At 39.5% G+C, this 21,674-nt stretch overlaps 1 non-coding gene across 1 annotated transcript; it reads left to right on the top strand.

Annotated features, from left to right (window-relative positions):
• The first annotated feature begins 4,874 nt into the window (after positions 1–4,874).
• On the top strand, positions 4,875–4,982 carry LOC112724291 (small nucleolar RNA R71). The gene has a single exon (XR_003163461.1). It is a non-coding gene; the product is annotated as a small nucleolar RNA R71 (small nucleolar RNA).
• The last annotated feature ends 16,692 nt before the right edge of the window (positions 4,983–21,674 follow it).

Raw genomic sequence — 21,674 nt, forward strand, 5'->3', positions numbered from 1 at the left:
CGGCTAATCATCTGAGGTTCTCGATCATACTGGAATAGGATTCACCCTCCTTTTGCATCTGTCACTACACCCAGCACTCGCGAGTTTGAAGTTCGTCACAGTCACTCAATCCCTGAATCCTACTCGGAATACCACAGACAAGGTTTAGACTTTCCGGACTCTCATGAATGCCGCCATCAATCTAGCTTATACCACGAAGATTCTGATTAAGAGATCCAAGAGATATTCATTCAATCTAAGGTGGAACGGAAGTGGTTGTCAGGCACGCATTCGTAAGGGAATGATGATGATTGTCACGTTCATCACTTTCATATTGATGTGCGAATGAATATCTTAGAAGCGGAATAAGTTGAATTGAATAAAGAAACAGTAGTACTTTGCATTAAATCATGAGGAACAGCAGAGCTCCACACCTTAATCTATGGAGTGTAGAAACTCTACCGTTGAAAAATACATAAGTGAAAGGTTCAGGCATGGCCGAATGAACTAAAAATCATAAGATGTCTAAGAGACTAGTAAAAAGTTCTATTTATACTAAACTAGTTACTAGGGTTTACAGAAATAAGTAATTGATGCATAAATCTACTTCCGGGGCCCACTTGGTGTGTGCTTGGGCTGAGCTTGAAGTTTACACGTGCAGAGGCTTCTTCTGGAGTTGAACGCCAAGTTGTAACGTGTTTTTGGCGTTCAACTCTGGTTCGTGACGTGTTTCTGGCGTTTAACTCCAGACTACAGCATAGAACTAGCGTTCAATGCCCTTTTGCATCATCTAAACTCGGCCAAAGTATGAACTATTATATATTGCTGGAAAGCCCTAGATGTCTACTTTCCAACGCAATTGGAAGCGCGCCATTTTGAGGTCTGTAGCTCCAGAAAATCCACTTTGAGTGCAGCGAGGTCAGAATCCAACAGCATCAGCAGTCCTTCTTCAACCTCTGAATCTGATTTTTGCTCAAGTCCCTCAATTTCAGCTAGAAAATACCTGAAATCACAGAAAAACACACAAACTCATAGTAAAGTCTAGAAATGTGAATTTAACATAAAAACTAATGAAAACATCCCTAAAAGTAACTAGATTCTACTAAAAATATACTAAAAACAATGCCAAAAAGCGTATAAATTATCCGCTAATCACAACACCAAACTTAAATTGTTGCTTGTCCCCAAGCAACTGAAAATCAAATAGGATTAAAAGAAGAGAATATACTATAAATTCCAAACTATCAATGAAACATAGCTCCAATCAGATGAGCGAGACTTGTAGCTTTTTGCCTCTTGAATAGTTTTGGCATCTCACTTTAGCCATTGAGGTTCAGAATGATTGGCATCTATAGGAACTCAGAGTTCAGATAGTGTTATTGATTCTCCTAGTTCAGTATGTTGATTCTTGAACACAGCTACTTTATGAGTCTTGGTCGTGGCCCTAAGCACTTTGTTTTCCAGTATTACCACCGGATACATAAATGCTACAGACACATAATTGGGTGAACCTTTTCAGATTGTGACTCAGCTTTGCTAAAGTCCCCAATTAGAGGTGTCCAGGGTTCTTAAGCACACTCTGTTTTTTATTTGGACCTTGACTTTAACCGCTCAGTCTCAAGTTTTCACTTGACACCTTCACGCCACAAGCACATGGTTAGGGACAGCTTGGTTTAGCCGCTTAGGCCAGGATTTTATTCCTTTAGGCCCTCCTATCCACTGATACTCAAAGCCTTGGGATCCTTTTTATTTACCCTTGCCTTTTGGTTTTAAGGGTTATTGGCTTTTTGCTCTTGCCTCTTGGTTTTAAGAGCTTTTGGCTTTTTCTGCTTGCTTTTTTTTTCGCTATATTTTTTTTTCTACAAGCTTTGTTCCTTGCTGCTTTTTCTTGCTTCAAGAATCATTTTTATGATTTTTTAGATTGTCAAATAACATGTCTCCTTGTCATCATTCTTTCAAGAGCCAACATATTTAACATTCTAAAATAACAACTTCAAAAGACATATGCACTGTTCAAGCATTCATTCAGAAAACAAAAATTATTGTCACCACATCAATATAATTAAACCAAGTTCAAGGATAAATTCGAAACTCATGTACTTCTTGTTCTTTTGAATTAAAACATTTTTTATTTAAGAGAGGTGATGGATTCATAGGACATTCATGACTTTAAGACATAGTTACTAAATACTACTGATCATGTAATAAGACACAAACATAGATAAGAATTTAACATAAAGAAAACGAAAAATAAAAAATTTAAGAACAAGGAATGAGTCCACCTTAGTGATGGTGGCATTTCCTTCTTGAGGAACCAATGATGTCCTTGAGCTCTTCTATGTCTCTTCCTTGTCTTTGTTGCTCCTCCCTCATTGCTCTTTGATTTTCTCTAATTTCATGAAGGATGATGGAGTGCTCTTGATGTTCCACCCTTAGTTGCTCCCAATAATTGTGTGGGGAAAAATGTATCCCCTGAGGTATCTCAGGGATCTCTTGATTTGCAGTCAAATGTTCTACCATTGAGCTATAGACCCTTGATGGAAGCTTTTGTCTTCCCTTTCCTCTTTCTAGAGGTTTTTCTGGCCTTAGATGCCATCAATGGTTATGGAAAAACAAAAAAAAAGAATTATGCTTTTATCACACCAAACTTAGAATGTTGCTCGCTCTCGAGCAAAAGAAGAAAGAATAGATGAAGAAGAAGATGTAGAAAAAAACTAGAATTATGAGGAGGGAAGTTGGGGATCCTGTGGGGTCCACAGATCCTGAGATGATCCTGTAAGGTCCACAGATCTTGAGGTGTCAAGGATTTACATCCCTGCACCAATTAGGCATGTAAAATGCCTTTGCAAGCAATTCTGGCGTTTAAACGCCGAACTGATGCTTGTTCTGGGCGTTAAACGCCCAGATGCAGCATGTTTCTGGCATTGAACGCCAGTTCTATGCTTGTTTCTGGCATTCAGCGCCAGATCCATGCTCTGCTCTGGCGTTGAACGCCAGCCAGATGCTCCTTACTGGCGTTTGAACGCCAGTGAACTCCTCCTCCAGGGTGTGCTATTTTTTTTTATGCTATTTTTGATTTTTCTTCAATTTTTTCAGTTGTTTTTGTGACTCCACATGATCATGAACCTAATAAAACATGAAAGAACAATAAAAATAAAATTAGATAAATAAAAATTGGGTTGCCTCCCAACAAGCGCTTCTTTAATGTCAATAGCTTGACAGTGGGCTCTCATGGAGCCTCACAGATGTTCAGAGCATTGTTGAGACTTCCTAACACCAAACTTAGAGTTTAGCTGTGGCCTTCCAACACCAAACTTAGAGTTTGATTGTGGGGGCTCTGGTTGACTCTGTTTTGAGAGAAGCTTACTGTGCCTCTTTTCCATGTTTACAGAAGGATGACCTTGAGTTTTAAACACAAGGGAGTCCTCATTCAATTGAAGGACTAGTTCACCTCTGTCAACATCAATCACAACTCTTGCTGTGGCTAGGAAGGGTCTTCCAAGGATGATGGATTCATCCTCATCCTTCCCAGTATCTAGGATTATGAAATCAGCAGGGATGTAAAGGCCTGCAACCTTTACTAACATGTCCTCTACTTGTCCATAAGCCTATTTTCTGGAATTATCTGCCATCTCTAATGAGATTCTAGCAGCTTGCACCTCAAAGATTCCCAGTTTCTCCATTATAGAGAGTGGCATGAGGTTTATTCCTGACCCAAGGTCACATAGAGCCTTCTCAAAGGTTATGGTGCCTATGGTACAAGGTATTAGGAACTTTCCAGGATCCTATTTCTTCTGAGGCAATCTCAGTTGATCCAATGCATTTAGTTCATTGGTGAATAGGGGAGGTTCATCTCCCCAAGTCTCATTACCAAATAATTTGGCATTCAGCTTCATGATTGCACCAAGGAACTTGGCAACTTGCTCTTCAGTAACATCCTCATTCTCTTCAGAAGAAGAATACTCATCAGAACTCATGAATAGCATAAGGAGGTTTAATGGAATCTCTATGGTCTCTAGATGAGCCTCAGAGTCCTTTGGTTCCTCAAAGGGATACTCCTTATTGATCATTGGACGTCCCAGGAGGTCTTCCTCCTTGGGATTCACGTCCTTCCCTTCCTCTCTAGGTTCGGCCGTGTTGACTATGTCAATGGCCTTGCACTCTCCTTTTGGATTTTCTTCTGTATTGCTTGGGAGAGTACTAGGAGGTTCAGTGATTCTTTTACTCAGCTGTCCCACTTGTGCCCCCAAATTTCTAATGAAGGACCTTGTTTCATTCATGAAACTCACAGTGGCCTTAGATAGATCAGAGACTAAGTTTGCTAAATTAGAGGTATTTTGTTCAGAGTTCTCTGTCTGTTGCTGAGTGGATGATGGAAAAGGCTTACTATTGCTAAACCTATTTCTTCCACCATTATTAAAGCCTTGTTGAGGCTTTTGTTGATCCTTCCATGAGAGATTTGGGTGATTTCTCCATGAGGGATTATAGGTGTTTCCATATGGTTCACCCATGTAATTCGCCTCTGCTATTGCAGGGTTTTCAGGATCATAAGCTTCTTCTTCAGAAGATGCCTCTTGAGTACTGTTGGATGCAGCTTGCATTCCATTCAGACTCTGAGAAATCATATTGACTTGCTGAGTCAATATTTTATTCTGGGTCAATATGGCATTCAGAGTATCAATTTCAAGAACTCCCTTCTTCTGAGGCATCCCATTACTCACAGGATTTCTCTCAGAAGTGTACATGAACTGGTTATTAGAAACCATGTCAATGAGTTCTTGAGCTTCTGCAGGCATTTTCTTTAGGTGAATGGATCCACCTGCAGAAGTATCCAATGACATCCTATCTAATTCAGACAGACCATCATAGAATATATCCAGGATGGTCCATTCTAAAAGCATGTTAGAAGGACACTTTTTGGTCAGTTGCTTGTATCTCTCCCAAGCTTCATAGAGGGATTCACCTTCCTTCTGTCTGAAGGTTTGAACATCCACTCTAAGCTTACTCAACTTTTGAGGAGGAAAGAACTTGGCTAAGAAAGCCGTGACTAGCTTATCCCAAGAGTTCAAGCTATCTTTGGGTTGAGAGTCCAACCACACTCTAGCTCTGTCTCTTACAGCAAAAGGGAAAAGCATGAGCCTGTAGACTTCAGGATCCACTCCATTAGTCTTAACAGTATCACAGATCTGCAAGAATTCAGTTAAGAACTGAAAAGGATCTTCAGATGGAAGTCCATGAAACTTGCAGTTTTGTTGCATCAGAGAAACTAATTGAGGTTTCAGCTCAAAATTGTTTGCTCCAATGGTAGGGATGGAGATGCTTCTTCCATGTTGGAATTAGGTGCAGTAAAGTCACCAAGCATCCTCCTTGCATTATTATTATTTTCGGCTGCCATCTCCTCTTCCTGTTCGAAAATTTCTGTAAGGTTATCTCTGGATTGTTGTATTTTAGCTTCTCTTAGTTTCCTCTTCAGAGTCCTTTCAGGTTCAGGGTCTGCTTCAACAAGAATATTCTTGTCCTTGCTCCTGCTCATATGAAAAAGAGGGAACAGAAAAATAATAATAATAGGGATCCTTTTTACCCAGGTATAGAGGTTCCCCTGTGTGAGTAGAAGAAGAAAAGAATGTAATGTAAAGAAGGGAGAAGAGAAAATTCGAACACAGATGGAAGAGGGGGTTCGAATTTGGGTGAGATGAAGTGTTAGTAGATGAATAAATAAATAGAAAGAGATGAGAGAGAAAGAGGATTTTCAAAAATAAAATTTTGAAAAGGGGTTAGTGATTTTCGAAAATTAGGAAAAAATTAAAATTAAAATTAAAAATTGAAACAATTAATTAATTAAAAAGAATTTTTTAAAAAAAGGGGAAGAGATTTTTGAAAATTAGAGAGAGAGAATTAGTTAGGTAGTTTTGAAAAAGATAAGAAACAAACAAAAAGTTAATTAATTAGTTGAAACAAATTTGAAAATCAATTTTGAAAAGATATGTTTTAAAAGGATATGATTAAAAATATATGATTTTGAAAAAGATAAGATAAAAAGATATTTTTGAAAAGATATGATTGAAATTAATTTTGAAAAAGATTTGATTTTTAAAAAAGATTTTGAAAAAGATAAGATTTTTAAATTGAAAATTTGATTTGACTCATAAGAAACAATTGAATTTTAAAAAAAAATTTTTTTGAAAAAGTCAATCCAAATTTTCGAAATTTAAAAAGGAAAGATATTTTTTTGATTTTTGAATTTTTAATGATGAAAGAGAAAAACATGAAAAAGACTTAATGCATGAAAATTTTGGATCAAAACATGTGATGCATGCAAGAACACTATGAATGTCAAGATGAACATCAAGAACACTTTGAATGTCAAGATGAACACCAAGAACATATTTTTGAAAAATTTTTAAGAAAAGAAAAACATGCAAGACACCAAACTTGAAAATTTTTAACGCTTAGACAACATGAATGCAAGAATGCATATGAAAAACACCATACAACACAAAACAATATAATATGAAGATCAATCAAGAAGGTTTATCAAGAACAACTTGAAGATCATGATGAATGCAATTCATGAATGAAATTTTCGAAAAATGCAAGATGAGTATGCAATTGACACCAAACTTAAAAATTGACTCAAGACTCAAACAAGAAACACAAAATATTTTTTATTTTTATGATTTTATTAATTTTTTTTTGGATTTTTGTATATTATTTTCGAAAAACATATAGGAAAAAGAAAATAAGGATTTCAAAATTTTTAATATGAATTCTAGGAATCTTGTACTCTTAGTCTAAAGCTCCAATCTGAGGGTTAGGCATGGCTTAATAGCCAGCCAAGCTTTAGAAGATATAAATCAGTCATACAATAACAAATTTTATTAGCAACAACTAGCTTGCTCTTGTAATGATGACTTGGAAGCCTCAGTCCAAAAGAATTTAGACATGGCTTTACAGCCAGCCAGGCTTTAACATGCTTCATGAAACACTAGAATTCACTCTTAAAAATTCTGAAGAAAAAAATATATTTTTGAAAAGATTTATAATTTTTTTCGAAAATAAAGGAAAATTTTTTTGAAAGATTTTTGAAAACATTTTGAAAACAAAATAAGAAGAAAATTACCTAATCTGAGCAACAGGATGAACCGTCAGTTGTCCAAACTCGAACAATCCCCGGCAACGGCGCCAAAAACTTGGTATGCGAAATTGTTACTCTGAGGTTGTAAAATTTGTTGTTCGTTCTCTCCCTGGCAATGGCGCCAACAAACTGGTGCACAATACCATGGTCCAAACATATCTTCACAACTTCGCACAACTAACCAGCAAGTGCACTGGGTCGTCCAAGTAATAAACCTTACGTGAGTAAGGGTCGATCCCACGGAGATTGTTGGTATGAAGCAAGCTATGGTCATCTTGTAAATCTCAGTCAGGCGGATATCAAATGATTATGGAGTTTTCGAATAATAATAATAAATAAATGGAAGATAAAGATAGAAATACTTATGTAATTCATTGGTGAGAATTTCAGATAAGCGTATAGAGGTGCTTTCGTTCTTCTGAAATTTTGCTTTCCTGCTGTCTTCATCCAATCAGTCCTACTCCTTTCCATGGCAAGCTTTATGTAAGGGCATCACCGTTGTCAATGGCTACATCCCATCCTCTTGTGAAAAAGATCCAAATGCTCTGTCACAGCACGGCTAATCATCTGAGGTTCTCGATCATACTGGAATAGGATTCACCCTCCTTTTGCGTCTGTCACTACGCCCAGCACTCACAAGTTTGAAGTTTGTCACAGTCATTCAATCCCTGAATCCTACTCGGAATACCACAGACAAGGTTTAGACTTTCCGGACTTTCATGAATGCCGCCATCAATCTAGCCTATACCACGAAGATTCTGATTAAGAGATCCAAGAGATATTCATTCAATCTAAGGTGGAACGGAAGTGGTTGTTAGGCACGCGTTCGTAAAGGAATGATGATGATTGTCACTTTCATCACATTCATATTGAAGTGCGAATGAATATCTTAGAAGCGGAATAAGTTGAATTGAATAAAGAAACAGTAGTACTTTGCATTAAATCATGAGGAACAGTAGAGCTCCACACCTTAATCTATGGAGTGTAGAAACTCTACCGTTGAAAAATACATAAGTGAAAGGTTCAGGCATGGCCGAATGGCCAGCCCCCAAACGTGATCAATATGATTCAAAGATGAACTAAAAATCATAAGATGTCTAAAAGACTAGTAAAAAGTTCAATTTATGCTAAACTAGTTACTAGGGTTTACAGAAATAAGTAATTGATGCATAAATCCACTTTTGGGGCCCACTTGGTGTGTGCTTGGGCTGAGCTTGAAGTTTACACGTGCAGAGGCTTCTTCTGGAGTTGAACGCCAAGTTGTAACGTGTTTTTGGCGTTCAACTCTGGTTCGTGACGTGTTTCTGGCGTTTAACTCCAGACTGCAGCGTAGAACTGGCGTTCAACGCCCTTTTGCGTCATCTAAACTCGGCCAAAGTATGAACTACTATATATTGCTGGAAAGCCCTGGATGTCTACTTTCTAACGCAATTGGAAGCGTGCCATTTTGGGTTTTGTAGCTCCAGAAAATCCACTTTGAGTGAAGGGAGGTCAGAATCCAACAGCATCAGCAGTCCTTCTTCAACCTCTGAATCTGATTTTTGCTCAAGTCCCTCAATTTCAGCCAGAAAATACCTGAAATCACAGAAAAATACACAAACTCATAGTAAAGTCCAGAAATGTGAATTTAACATAAAAACTAATGAAAACATCCCTAAAAGTAATTAGATTCTACTAAAAACATACTAAAAACAATGCCAAAAAACGTATAAATTATCCGCTCATCACTCATTCAACTGGAGTAATCTTTTCTCTCCAGCTACCTTAGCATCAAGGTTTAGGAACCTGGTTGCCCAGTAGGCCTTGTGTTCCAATTCCACTGGCAGATGACAGGCTTTTCCATACACAAGCTGGTATGGAGAGGTCCCTATAGGAGTCTTGAATGCGGTTCTATATGCCCACAGAGCATCATCCAGACTTCTTGCCCAATCCTTTCTACAGGTACTTACAGTCTGTTCCAAGATTCGTTTTAGTTCTCTATTTGAGACTTCAGCTTGCCCATTTGTTTGTGGATGATATGGAGTTGCCACTTTGTGATTAATTCCATATCGGATCAAAGCAGAGTCAAGCTGCTTATTGCAGAAATGAGTGCCTCCATCACTGATCAGTACCCTAGGGACACCGAACCTGCTGAAGATATGCTTCTGGAGGAACTTTATCACTGTCTTAGTATCATTAGTGGGTGTTGCAATTTCCTCTACCCATTTAGATACATAGTTTACTGCCACCAGAATATAAGTGTTTGAATATAATGGTGGGAAAGTGGTGCACAAATTGTGAATCACACTTTTCACAACTCGTACCACTGACCAGCAAGTGCACTGGGTCGTCCAAGTAATACCTCACGTGAGAAAGGGTCGAATCCCACGGAGATTGTTGGTTTGAAGCAATCTATGGTTATTTTGTAAATCTTAGTCAGGAAGTCAATTATGTTTATCAGTTGAATTGTGAATAAACAAGAGAGCATGGATTAAAGGTTACTTGTTATGCAGTAATGGAGAATATGTTGGAGTTTTGGAGATGCTTTGTCTTCTGAATCTCTGCTTTCCTCTGTCTTCTTGTTCACACACGCACGTCCTCCTATGGCAAGCTGTATGTAGGGTTTCACCGTCGTCAATGGCTACATCCCATCCTCTCAGTGAAGAATATGCTCACATGCTCTGTCACAGCACGGCTAATCATCTGTCGGTTCTCGATCATACTGGAATAGGATTCACCCTCCTTTTGCGTCTGTCACTACGCCCGGCAATCACGAGTTTGAAGCTCGTCAGAGTTTTTGAATGAAGCTCAGATTCTAATTAGATGAGCGGGACTAGCAGCTTTTTGCTTCCGAACAGTTTTGGCATCTCACTTTATCCATTGAAGCTCAGAGTGATTGGTATCTATAAGAACTTAGAATTCAGATAGTGTTATTGATTCTCCTATTTCAGTATGATGATTCTTGAACACAGCTATTTCATGAGTCTTGGCCGTGGCCCTAAGCACTTTGTTTTCCAGTATTACCACCGGATACATAAATGCCACAGACACATAATTGGGTGAACCTTTTAGATTGTGACTCAGCTTTGCTAAAGTCCCCAATTAGAGGTGTCCAGAGTTCTTAAGCACACTCTTCTTTTTGCTTTGGACCTTGACTTTAACCGCTCAGTCTCAAGTTTTCACTTGACACCTTCACGCCACAAGCACATGGTTAGGGACAGCTTGGTTTAGCCGCTTAGGCCAGGATTTTATTCCCTTAGGCCCTCCTATCCACTGATGCTCAAAGCCTTGGGATCCTTTTTATTACCCTTGCCTTTTGGTTTTAAGGGCTATTGGCTTTTTCTGCTTTTTTTTTTTTTTGCTGCTTTTTCTTGCTTCAAGAATCATTTTTATGATTTTTCAGATTATCAATAACATGTCTCATGTTCATCATTCTTTCAAGAGGCAACATATTTAACAGTCTTAAGCAACAAATTCAAAAGACATATGCACTGTTCAAGCATTCATTCAGAAGACAAAAAGTATTGCCACCACATGTAACTAATTAGAATTTCTCTTATTAAAAATCGAAATTTTATTGCCTCTTATTCAAAAGATCTACTATTTTATTCACGTTTGCTGATCATGAGAAAAATAAACTATAGCTTAATTGGAGATAAAATCAAAATAGATACTAATTACTACTATATGACTCCTAAGGTGAACTTTTCTAATGACACTATCACAGATTTAAAGCAGAAATTTGAATTTAACAACCTTTATTCTGGGGGAACAGGGGTTCCTCTGATCCTTGGGGTGCTCGGTCCTGCAAGAGATAACTTCTGGCGCTTCAAGTCCCTTAAGTCACGCCCTTGCTCCTCTTGTTCTTTAAACATATAGGTAAGAATTTGATTGTGTTCCTTTTGTTCTTTTATTATTTGCTCCATAGCTTCCCGTATCTTGGTGATAGACGTCTCAAGATACTCCCAATATTCAGATTGAGGGATTTCTGGGAGGAATTCCTGCGTTTTCTTCTTGGTGGGATCCTCCTGCGCTTGTTGTTTTTCCATTGATGCCTTGGTGATTGGTTTCTCAACTGAGATGTACTCAGTTATTCCCATCCTTACTCCAGCATCCTTGCAGAGCAGCGATATCACGCTTGGATAAGCCAACCTGGCCTCCTTAGAATTTTTGTTAGCAATTTTGTAGAGTTCAGCTGAGATCAGCTGATGAACTTCCACTTCCTTTCCCATCATGATGCAATGGATCATCACTGCTCTTTTAACTATGACTTCAGAATGGTTGCTAGTAGGCAACAGAGAATGCCCAATGAAGTCCAGCCATCCTCTGGCGACTGGTTTGAGATCTTCTCTCTTGAGTTGATTTGGGACACCCTTTGTGTTGGTGGTCCACCTGGCTCCAGGGATACATATGTCCTCTAGAATCTTATCCAGACCCTTATCTGTTCTCATCATTCTCCTGTTGAAGGAGTCTGGATCATCTTTCAGCTGAGGTAGCTTTAAGATCTCTCTGATCTTGTCAGGGGTGGTATGAACAATCTTTCCTCTGACCATGGTCCGATATTCATAGAAGGCAGTTCCAGATAGTTTTTGCTTGTCAGTCTGCCACATATTAGCATAGAACTCCTAGATCATATTCCTTCCCACTTTCGTTTCAGGATTTGCTAGGACTTCCCAGTTCCTGATTCGAATTTGTTCCTGGATCTCTGGATATTCATCTTCCTTCAGATCGAATCTAACTTCCGGGATCACTGATCTCAGACCCATTATTTTATTATAATGGTCTGAATATTCTTTAGATAAGAACTTCCCTTGATTCTAAAGTGGTTTTGGAACGCTCTCTTTCTTGCCTCTTGGAGTGGGTTGTTTTCCTTTGGGAGCCATGATCTTAGTGATCGCGGATAAACACACCAAACTTAGAGGTTTGCTTGTCCTCAAGCAAAAGAAAAGAAAGGAAAGGGAGAGAAGGAGAGCTAAGTGCAATTGTTGATGGGAGAGGAGGGAGGCCGAACTCAAATTTATAGGGAGGGAGGGTGGGTTTTTTCGAAAAAGAAGAGATAAAGATATGATAAAAAGATTTATTTGGAAAAGATAAGATAGAAGATATGATAAGAGAAGATATAGTTTAAAATTGAGAGGATATGAAAGATTTTTGAAAAAGATAGATTTAGATTTCGAAAAAGATAAAGTGGAGGTTTTGAAAAAGATATTGATGAGTTGAAAAGATAGATTTGTAAAAAAAAATTTTGAAAAGAGTTGGATTGAATTTGCAAAGAGGCTTGGTGCTTATGGATTAAAATACATTTGATATTTTTAGGGTAGGGTTTTTAGAAATTATGGAATTTAGAAATCAAGGTTCTTAACATGTTTATGTAAGAAATCATGAATTGAAGTATGAAAATCAAGATTTAGAATGAAAAAAATTTGAATAAAAATGAGTTTTGTCTCCTCCCTGCCATCCTGGCGTTTGAACGCCCAAACACTGCCTGTTTTGGCCGTTCAACGCCCAAATGCTGCTCTCCTGGGCGTTCAACGCCCAGCTGCTGCCATTACTGGCGTTCAACGCCCAGTGGGTGCCCATTTCTGGCGTTGAACGCCCAGATTGCTACCATTACTGGCGTTCAACGCCCAGTGGATGCCCATTTTGGGCGTTAAACGCCCAAAATACACTTTTACTGGCGTTTTCTTGCCAGTGAGCTCTTTTTCTCTGTTTTGTGTGCCGAGGTCTTCTGTAAATGATTCATCACCTTAGTGTCAGTTAACTTTATGTAAACAAATAAAAATAAAAATAGGGCAAAATGCTTAGAGGATTGTTGCCCCATGGCTGGGTTGCCTCCCAGCAAGCGCTTCTTTATTGTCTTTAGCTGGACCTTGCTGAGCTTTTAATCTAGCTTTAGCCTTGAGCATTCTTGCTCAACGTTGCCTTCAAGATAATGCTTGATTCTCTATCCATTGACAATGAACTTCTTATCAGAATCAATATCTTGAAGCTCCACATAATCATATGGTGATACACTTGTAATCACGTATGGTCCCCTCCACCGGGATTTTAATTTCCCGGGGAATAGCCTGAGTCTAGAGTTAAACAACAGAACCTTCTATCCTGGTTCAAAGATTCTAGATGACAGCTTTCTGTCATGCCACTTTTTTTATTTTTCTTTATAAAGCTTGGCATTTTCAAAAGCTGTGAATCTGAATTCCTCTAGCTCATTTAGCTGGAGCAATCGTTTTTCTCATGCTAATTTGGCATCAAAGTTTAGGAATCTGGTTGCCCGATAGGCCTTATGTTCCAGTTCCACGGGCAGGTGACATGCCTTACCATACACGAGTTGGTATGGAGAGGTCCCTATAGGGGTCTTGAATGCTGTCCTGTAAGCCCACAGAGCATCATCCAAGCTCCGTGCCCAATCCTTTCTACGGGTATTTACTGTCCGTTCCAGGATTCTCTTTAATTCTCTGTTAGAGACTTCAGCTTGCCCATTGGTTTGTGGATGATATGGAGTAGCCACCTTGTGGCGAATCCCATACCGAACCATGGCAGAGTAAAGCTGTTTATTGCAGAAGTGAGTGCCCCCATCACTGATGAGTACTCTAGGGACACCAAACCTGCTAAAGATATGTTTCTGGAGGAACTTCAGCACTGTTTTAGTATCATTAGTGGGTGTGGCAATGGCCTCAACCCATTTTGATACATAGTGAACTGCTACCAGAATATAAGTGTTTGAGTATGATGGTGGGAAAGGTCCCATGAAGTCAATTCTCCATACGTCAAACAACTCAATTTCTAAGATTCCTTGTTGAGGCATGGCGTAACCATGAAGCAGATTACCAGCTCTTTGGCAACTGTCACAGTTACGTACAAACTCTCGGGAATCTTTATAGAGTGTGGGCCAATAGAAGCCACATTGGAGGACCTTGGTGGCTGTTCGCTCACCTCTGAAATGGCCTCCATATTGAGATCCGTGGCAATGCCACAGGATCCTCTGTGCTTCTTCTCTAGGCACACACCTACGGATAATTCCATCTGCACATCTCTTAAAGAGATAAGGTTCATCCCACAAGTAGTACTTTGCATCAGTAATTAATTTCTTCTTTTATATCCTGTTGTACTCCTTGGGTATGAACCTTGCAGCTTTATAGTTTGCAATATCGGCAAACCATGGTGTTTCTTGAATGGCAAATAAATGCTCATCCGGAAAAGTCTCAGAGATCTCAAGAGAGGGGAGGGGCATCCCTTCTACTGGCTCTATCCGGGACAGATGATCAGCTACTTGGTTTTCTGTCCCTTTTCTGTCTCTTATTTCTATATCAAACTCTTGCAGAAGCAACACCCATCAGATTAGCCTGGGTTTTGAATCCTGCTTTGTGAGTAGATATTTAAGAGCAGCATGATCAGTATACACAATCACTTTTGATCCTACTAAGTATGATCTGAACTTGTCAATGGCGTAAACCACTGCAAGTAATTCTTTTTCTGTGGTTGTGTAGTTTTTCTAGGCATCATTTAAAACGCGACTAGCATAATAAATGACATGCAGAAGCTTGTCATGCCTCTGTCCCAATACTGCACCAATGGCGTGATCACTGGCATCACACATTAGCTCAAATGGTAACGTCCACTCTGGTGCAGAAATGACTGGTGCTGTGACCAGCTTAGCTTTCAGCGTTTCAAACGCCTGCAGGCACTCTGTGTCAAACACAAATGGCGTGTCAGCAGCTAGCAGATTGCTTAGAGGTTTTGCGATTTTTGAAAAATCCTTTATAAACCTCCTATAGAATCCTGCATGCCCCAGAAAGCTTCTGATTGCCTTAACATTGGCAGGTGGTGGTAATTTTTCAATTACCTCTATTTTTGCTTGATCCACCTCTATTCCCTTGTTTGAGATTTTATGCCCAAGAACAATTCCTTCAGTCACCATGAAGTGACACTTTTCCCAGTTTAAAACTAGGTTGGTCTCTTGGCATCTTTTCAGAACAAGTTTCAGGTGATCAAGACAGGAGCTGAATGAGTCTCCATATACTGAGAAGTCATCCATGAAGACCTCCAGAAATTTTTCCACCATATCAAAGAAAATAGAGAGCATGCATCTCTGGAAGGTTGCAGGCGCATTACACAGCCCAAATGGCATCCTTCTATAAGCAAACACTCCAGATGGACATGTGAATGCTGTTTTCTCTTGATCCTGGGGATCTACTGCAATCTGGTTATAGCCTAAGTAGCCATCCAAAAAGCAGTAATAATCATGACCTGCTAGTCTTTCTAGCATCTGGTCTATGAATGGTAAAGGAAAATGATCCTTTCTGGTGGCTGTATTGAGCCTTCTGTAGTCAATACATATGCGCCACCCTGTAACTGTTCTTGTAGGAACCAGTTCATTTTTTTCATTATGAATCACTGTCATGCCTCCCTTTTTTGGGACGACTTGGACAGGACTCACCCAGGGGCTATCAGAAATAGGATAAATAATCCCAGCCTCCAGTAATTTGGTGACCTCTTTCTGCACCACTTCTTTCATGGCTGGATTTAGCCGCCTTTGTTGTTGAACCACTGGTTTGGCATTATCCTCCAATAAGATTTTGTGCATGCATCTAGCTGGGCTTATGCCCTTAAGGTCACCTATGGACCACCCAAGAGCTGTCTTGTGTGTCCTTAGCACTTGAATAAGTGCTTCCTCTTCCTGTGAATTTAAAGCAGAACTTATGATCACTGGAAAAGTGTCACCTTCTCCCAGAAACGCATATTTCAAGGATGGTGGTAATGGCTTGAGCTCGGGTTTAGGAGGTTTTTCCTCTTCCAGAAGAAATTTAAGAGGCTCTTTCATGTCCTCTGAATCCTCTAAATTAGGCTGAACATCTTTAAAGATGTTTTCCAACTCTGATTCAAGACTCTCAGCCATGTTGATCTCTTCTACCAAAGAGTCAATAAGATCAACTTTCATGCAGTCTTTTGATGTGTCTGGATGCTGCATGGCTTTGACAGCATTCAACTTGAATTCATCATCATTGACTCTCAGGGTTATTTCCCCCTGTTGGACGTCAATGAGGGATCGTCCAGTTGCTAGGAAGGGTCTTCCTAGAGTGAGAGTAGCACTCTTGTGCTCCTCCATTTCCAGCACAACAAAGTCAGTGGGAAAGGCGAATGGCCCAACTCTGACAATCATGTCTTCAATCACGCCTGATGGGTATTTAGTGGAACCATCAGCAAGTTGGAGACATATCCGGGTTGGTTTGAATTCTTCAGTTAAGCCAAGCTTTCTGATAGTGGATGCAGGTATTAGGTTGATGCTTGCCCCAAGATCGCATAAAGCTGTCTTGGTGCATTGACCTTCTAATATGCATGGTATCAGAAAACTCCCAGGATCTTTGAGCTTCTCAGGAAAGCTTTTCAGAATGACTGCACTGCATTCTTCAGTGAGGAGAACTCTTTCTGTTTCTCTCCAATCCTTTTTATGACTCAAGATCTCTTTCATGAACTTGGCATAAGAAGGTATTTGCTCAAGTGCTTCTGCAAATGGAATCTTTATTTCAAGAGTCCTGAGATAATCTGCAAAGCGAGCAAATTGCTTATCCTACTCCTCTTTTCGGAGTTTTTGAGGATAAGGTATCTTGGCTTTATATTCTTCAACCTTAGTTGCTGTAGATTTACTGCCTACAGAAGTGGTTGAAGAAGCCTTTTTAGAGGGGTTGTTATCAGCATTTGTGTGTGTCTGATCCCTCACTGGCAATTGAGTGCCAGAGTTAGAAACTGGAGTGACGTTAGATGCCAACTCCTTCTCTGTTCCTGGCGTCTGAACGCCAGAATTGTGCCCATTTTGGGCGTTCAGCGCCAGATCTTGCCCATTTTGGGCGTTCAATGCCAGATCCTTGCCCATTTCTGGCGTTGAACGCCAGTCCTACCTTGTTTCTGGCGTTGAACGCCAGTCCTGAGCATGGTCTGGGCGTTCAGTGCCAGCCTTCCACCAATTTTCTGGCGTTTTAGTTCCAGAATTACTTTTCCCTGGGCTCTTACTGTCTCAGGTGAATTTTGGGTGGTTTGCTCATTTCTTAGCTTTTTGCTGCCTTGAGGTGGGGTATTTAATGTTTTCCCACTTCTTAGTTGAACTGCTTGGCATTCTTCTGCTATTTGCCTTGACAGCTGCTGCTTTGTTAGCTTAAACTATTTGTCCATATGTATATTAGCCATCCTTGTCTCTTGTAGTCTATCTTTGAATTCGGCTAACTGCTTTGTTAGAAAGTCCAATTGCTGATTGAATTCAGCAGCTTGTTTTACAGGACTGAGTTCAGCAGTTGCTGTTTTAACCTCTTCTTTCATGGAAGGGTCACTGCTTAGGTACAAATGCTGATTCCTGGCAACTGTATCAATGAGCTCTTGAGCCTCTTCAATTGTCTTTCTCATATGGATAGATCCACTAGCTGAGTAATCTAGAGACATCTGAGCTCCTTCAGCAAGCCCATAATAGAAGATGTCTAACTGAACCCACTCTGAAAACATTTCAGAGGGGCATTTTCGTAGCATCTCTCTGTATCTCTCCCAGGCATCATAAAGAGATTCATTATCTCCTTGTTTAAAGCCTTGGATGTCCAGCCTTAGCTGTGTCATCCGTTTTGGGGGAAAGTATTGATTCAGGAATTTTTCTGTCAGTTGTTTCCATGTCCTTATGCTGGCTTTGGGTTGGTTATTCAACCACCTCTTAGCTTGATCTTTTACAGCAAATGGAAACAGTAATAGTCTGTAGACATCCTGATCTATTTCTTATGTACTGTGTCAGCAATCTGTAGAAACTGTGCCAGAAACTCTGTAGGTTCTTCCTGCGGAAAACCGGAATACTGGAAACTTTGCTGCACCATGATAATGAGCTGAGGATTCAACTCAAAGCTACTGACTCCAATAGAGGGTATGCAGATGCTACTCCCATATGAAGCAGTGGAGGGGTTAGAATATGACCCCAGAGTCCTCCTGGACTGTTCATTTCTGCTTAGGTCCATGATGGAGAAAGAGAGATGATGTAAAATAGAGGAAATATTTTTGTTTATTTATTTATTAATTTATTTCGAAAACAAAATAAATCAAAACAAAATAAATAAAAATGAGTGAAAGATTTTCGAAAAAAAATGAGGAGAGAGAAATTGGTTAGGAGATTTTGAAAAGGATATGATGATTTTTGAAAAAAAGTTTTAAATTTTGAAATAAAAATCTGAATTTTAGAAATAGATTTCGAAAAAGATGCTTTAAAATAGAGAGAAAAGATATTTTTTTTTGAATTTTTAAGAAGAGAGAGAAAAACAATAAGATAGCACAAGATTTAAAATTTTTAGATCTAATGCTCCTTGCTTTCGAGAATTTTTGGAGGGAAAAACACCAAGGAACACCAAACTTAAAAATTTTAAGATCAAGACACAAGGAAAACTCAAGAACACTTTGAAGATTCACAAGAACACGAGAACACAAAGGAAGAACACCAAACTTAAAATTTTTAGAAAACCAAAATAAATTTTCGAAAAACACAAAAAAAATCAACAAGAAAACACCAAACTTAAAGTTTGGCACAGGATTTAATAGAAAAAATATTTTTGAAAAAGATTTTAAAAAGAAAATAAGGCTTCTAAGATTCTAACACGACATTAACAAGAGACTCTAAAAAAAAGAAATTTTTTTCTAATCTAAGCAACAAAATAAACCATCAGTTGTTCAAACACGAACAATCCCCGACAACGGCGCCAAAAACTTGGTGCACAAATTGTGAATCACACTTTTCACAACTCGTACCACTGACCAGCAAGTGCACTGGGTCGTCCAAGTAATACCTCACGTGAGTAAGGGTCGAATCCTACGGAGATTGTTGGTTTGAAGCAATCTATGGTTATTTTGTAAATCTTAGTCAGGAAGTCAATTATGTTTATCAGTTGAATTGCGAATAAACAAGAGAGCATGGATTAAAGGTTACTTGTTATGCAGTAATGGAGAATATGTTGGAGTTTTGGAGATGCTTTGTCTTCTGAATCTCTGCTTTCCTCTGTCTTCTTGTTCACACACGCACGTCCTCCTATGGCAAGCTGTATGTAGGGTTTCACCGCCATCAATGGCTACATCCCATCCTCTCAGTGAAGAATATGCTCACATGCTCTGTCACAGCACGGCTAATCATCTGTCGGTTCTCGATCATACTGGAATAGGATTCACCCTCCTTTTGCGTCTGTCACTACGCCCGGCAATCACGAGTTTGAAGCTCGTCACAGTTATCCAATCATTGAATCCTACTCGGAATACCACAGACAAGGTTTAGACTTTCTGGATTCTCTTGAATGCCGCCATCATTCTAGCTTATACCACGGAGATCCTGATTAAGGAATCTCAGAGATATTCATTCAATCTGATGTAGAACGGAGGTGGTTGTCAGGCACGCATTCGTGGGGGAATGATGATGATTGTCACGTTCATCGCATTCATGTTGAAGTGCGAATAAATATCTTAGATAGGAACACGCATGTTTGAGTAGAAAACAGGAATACTTGCATTACTTCATTGAGACACAACAGAGCTCCTCACCCCCAACAATGGAGTTTAGAGACTCATGCCGTCAAAGAGTACAAAGTTTTGATCTAAAATGTCATGAGATACAAAATAAGTCTCTAAAAGTTGTTTAAATACTAAACTAGTAGCCTAGGTTTACAGAAAATGAGTAAACTATAGCAGATGGTATAGAGATCCACTTCTGGGGCCCACTTGGTGTGTGCTGGGGCTGAGATTTAAGTAATTCACGTGCATAAGGCCATTTTGGGCGTTCAACGCCAGGTTTGGATCCATTTCTAGCGTTGAACTCCAGCTTTTAATCCTTTTCTGGCGCTGGACGCCAGAATTGGGCAGAGAACTGGCGTTGAACGCCAGTTTACGTCATCTATCCTTAAGCAAAGTATGGGCTATTATATATTGCTGGAAAGACCTGGATGTCTACTTTCCAACGCAATTGGAAGCACGCCATTTCGAGTTCTGTAGCTCTAGAAGATCCACTTTGAGTGCAGGGAGGTCAGAATCCAACAGCATCAGCAGTCCTTTTTCAGCCTGAATCAGATTTTTGCTTAGCTCCTTCAATTTCAGCCAGAAAAATACCTGAAATTACAGAAAAACACACAACTCATAGTAAAGTCCAGAAATATGAATTTTTCCTAAAAACTAATGAAAATAAACTAAAAACTAACTAAAACATACTAAAAACTATATGAAATTAACTCCAAAAAGCGTATAAAATATCCGCTCATCAGAAAGGCCCCATGAAGTCAATAACCCATACATCAATCAACTCAATCTCTAAGATCCCTTACTGAGGCATGGTATAACTGTGAGGCAGATTATCATCCCTCTGGCAACTGTCACAGTTACGTACAAACTCTCAGGAGTCTCTATAGAGAGTAGGACAATAGAAGCCACATTGGAGAACCTTTGTGGCTGTTCGATCACCTCCGAAATGTCCTCCATATTGTGATCCATGGAAATGCCATAGGATCTTCTGTGCCTCTTCTCTAGGCACACATCTACGGATTATTCCGTCTGCACATCTCTTAAAGAGATATGGTTCATCCCACAAATAGTACTTTGCATCAGAAACCATTTTTTTTGTTTGCTGCTTACTGTACTCTTTGGGTATGAATCTCACAGCTTTATAGTTTGCAATGTCTGCAAACCACGGTACTTCCTGAATGGCAAAGAGTTGCTCATCAGGAAAGGTTTCAGAGATCTCAGTAGGAGAGAGGGACGCTCCTGCTACTGGTTCTATCCGGGACAGTTGATCAGCTACTTGGTTCTCTGTCCCTTTTCTGTCTCTTATTTCTATATCAAACTCTTGCAGAAGCAACACCCATCTTATGAGTCTGGGTTTTGAATCCTGATTTGTAAGGAGATATTTTAGAGCAGTATGGTCAGTGTACACAATCACTTTTGATCCTACTAAATAAGATATGAACTTGTCAATGGCATAAACCACTGCAAGCAACTCCTTTTCTGTGGTTGTGTAATTCTTCTGCGTGTCATTTAAAACACGGCTAGCATAATAAATGACATGCAGAAGCTTGTCATGCCTCTGTCCCAATACTGCACCAATGGCATGGTCACTGGCATCACATATTAGTTCGAATGGTAATGTCCAGTCTGGTGTAGAAATGACTGGTGTTGTGACCAGCTTAGCTTTCAGAGTCTCAAAAGCTTTGCAAACACTCTGTGTCAAAGACAAATGGTGTATCAGCTGCTAGCAGATTGCTCAGAGGTTTTGCAATTTTTGAAAAATCCTTTATAAACCTCCTATAGAATCTTGCATGCCCCAGAAAGCTTCTGATTGCCTTAACATTGGCAGGTGGTGGTAATTTTTTAATTACCTCTACCTTAGCTTGATCCACCTCTATTCCCTTGTTCGAAATTCTGTGCCTAAGGACAATTCCTTCAGTCACCATAAAGTGACATTTCTCCTAGTTTAAAACCAGGTTAGTCTCTTGGCACCTTTTCAGAACAAGTGCTAGATGGTCAAGACAGGAGCTGAATGAGTCTCCAAATACTGAGAAGTCATCCATGAAGACTTCTAGAAATTTCTCTA

Source organism: Arachis hypogaea, chromosome 11 (assembly GCF_003086295.3).
Source record: "Arachis hypogaea cultivar Tifrunner chromosome 11, arahy.Tifrunner.gnm2.J5K5, whole genome shotgun sequence".
Lineage (NCBI taxonomy): Eukaryota > Viridiplantae > Streptophyta > Magnoliopsida > Fabales > Fabaceae > Arachis > Arachis hypogaea.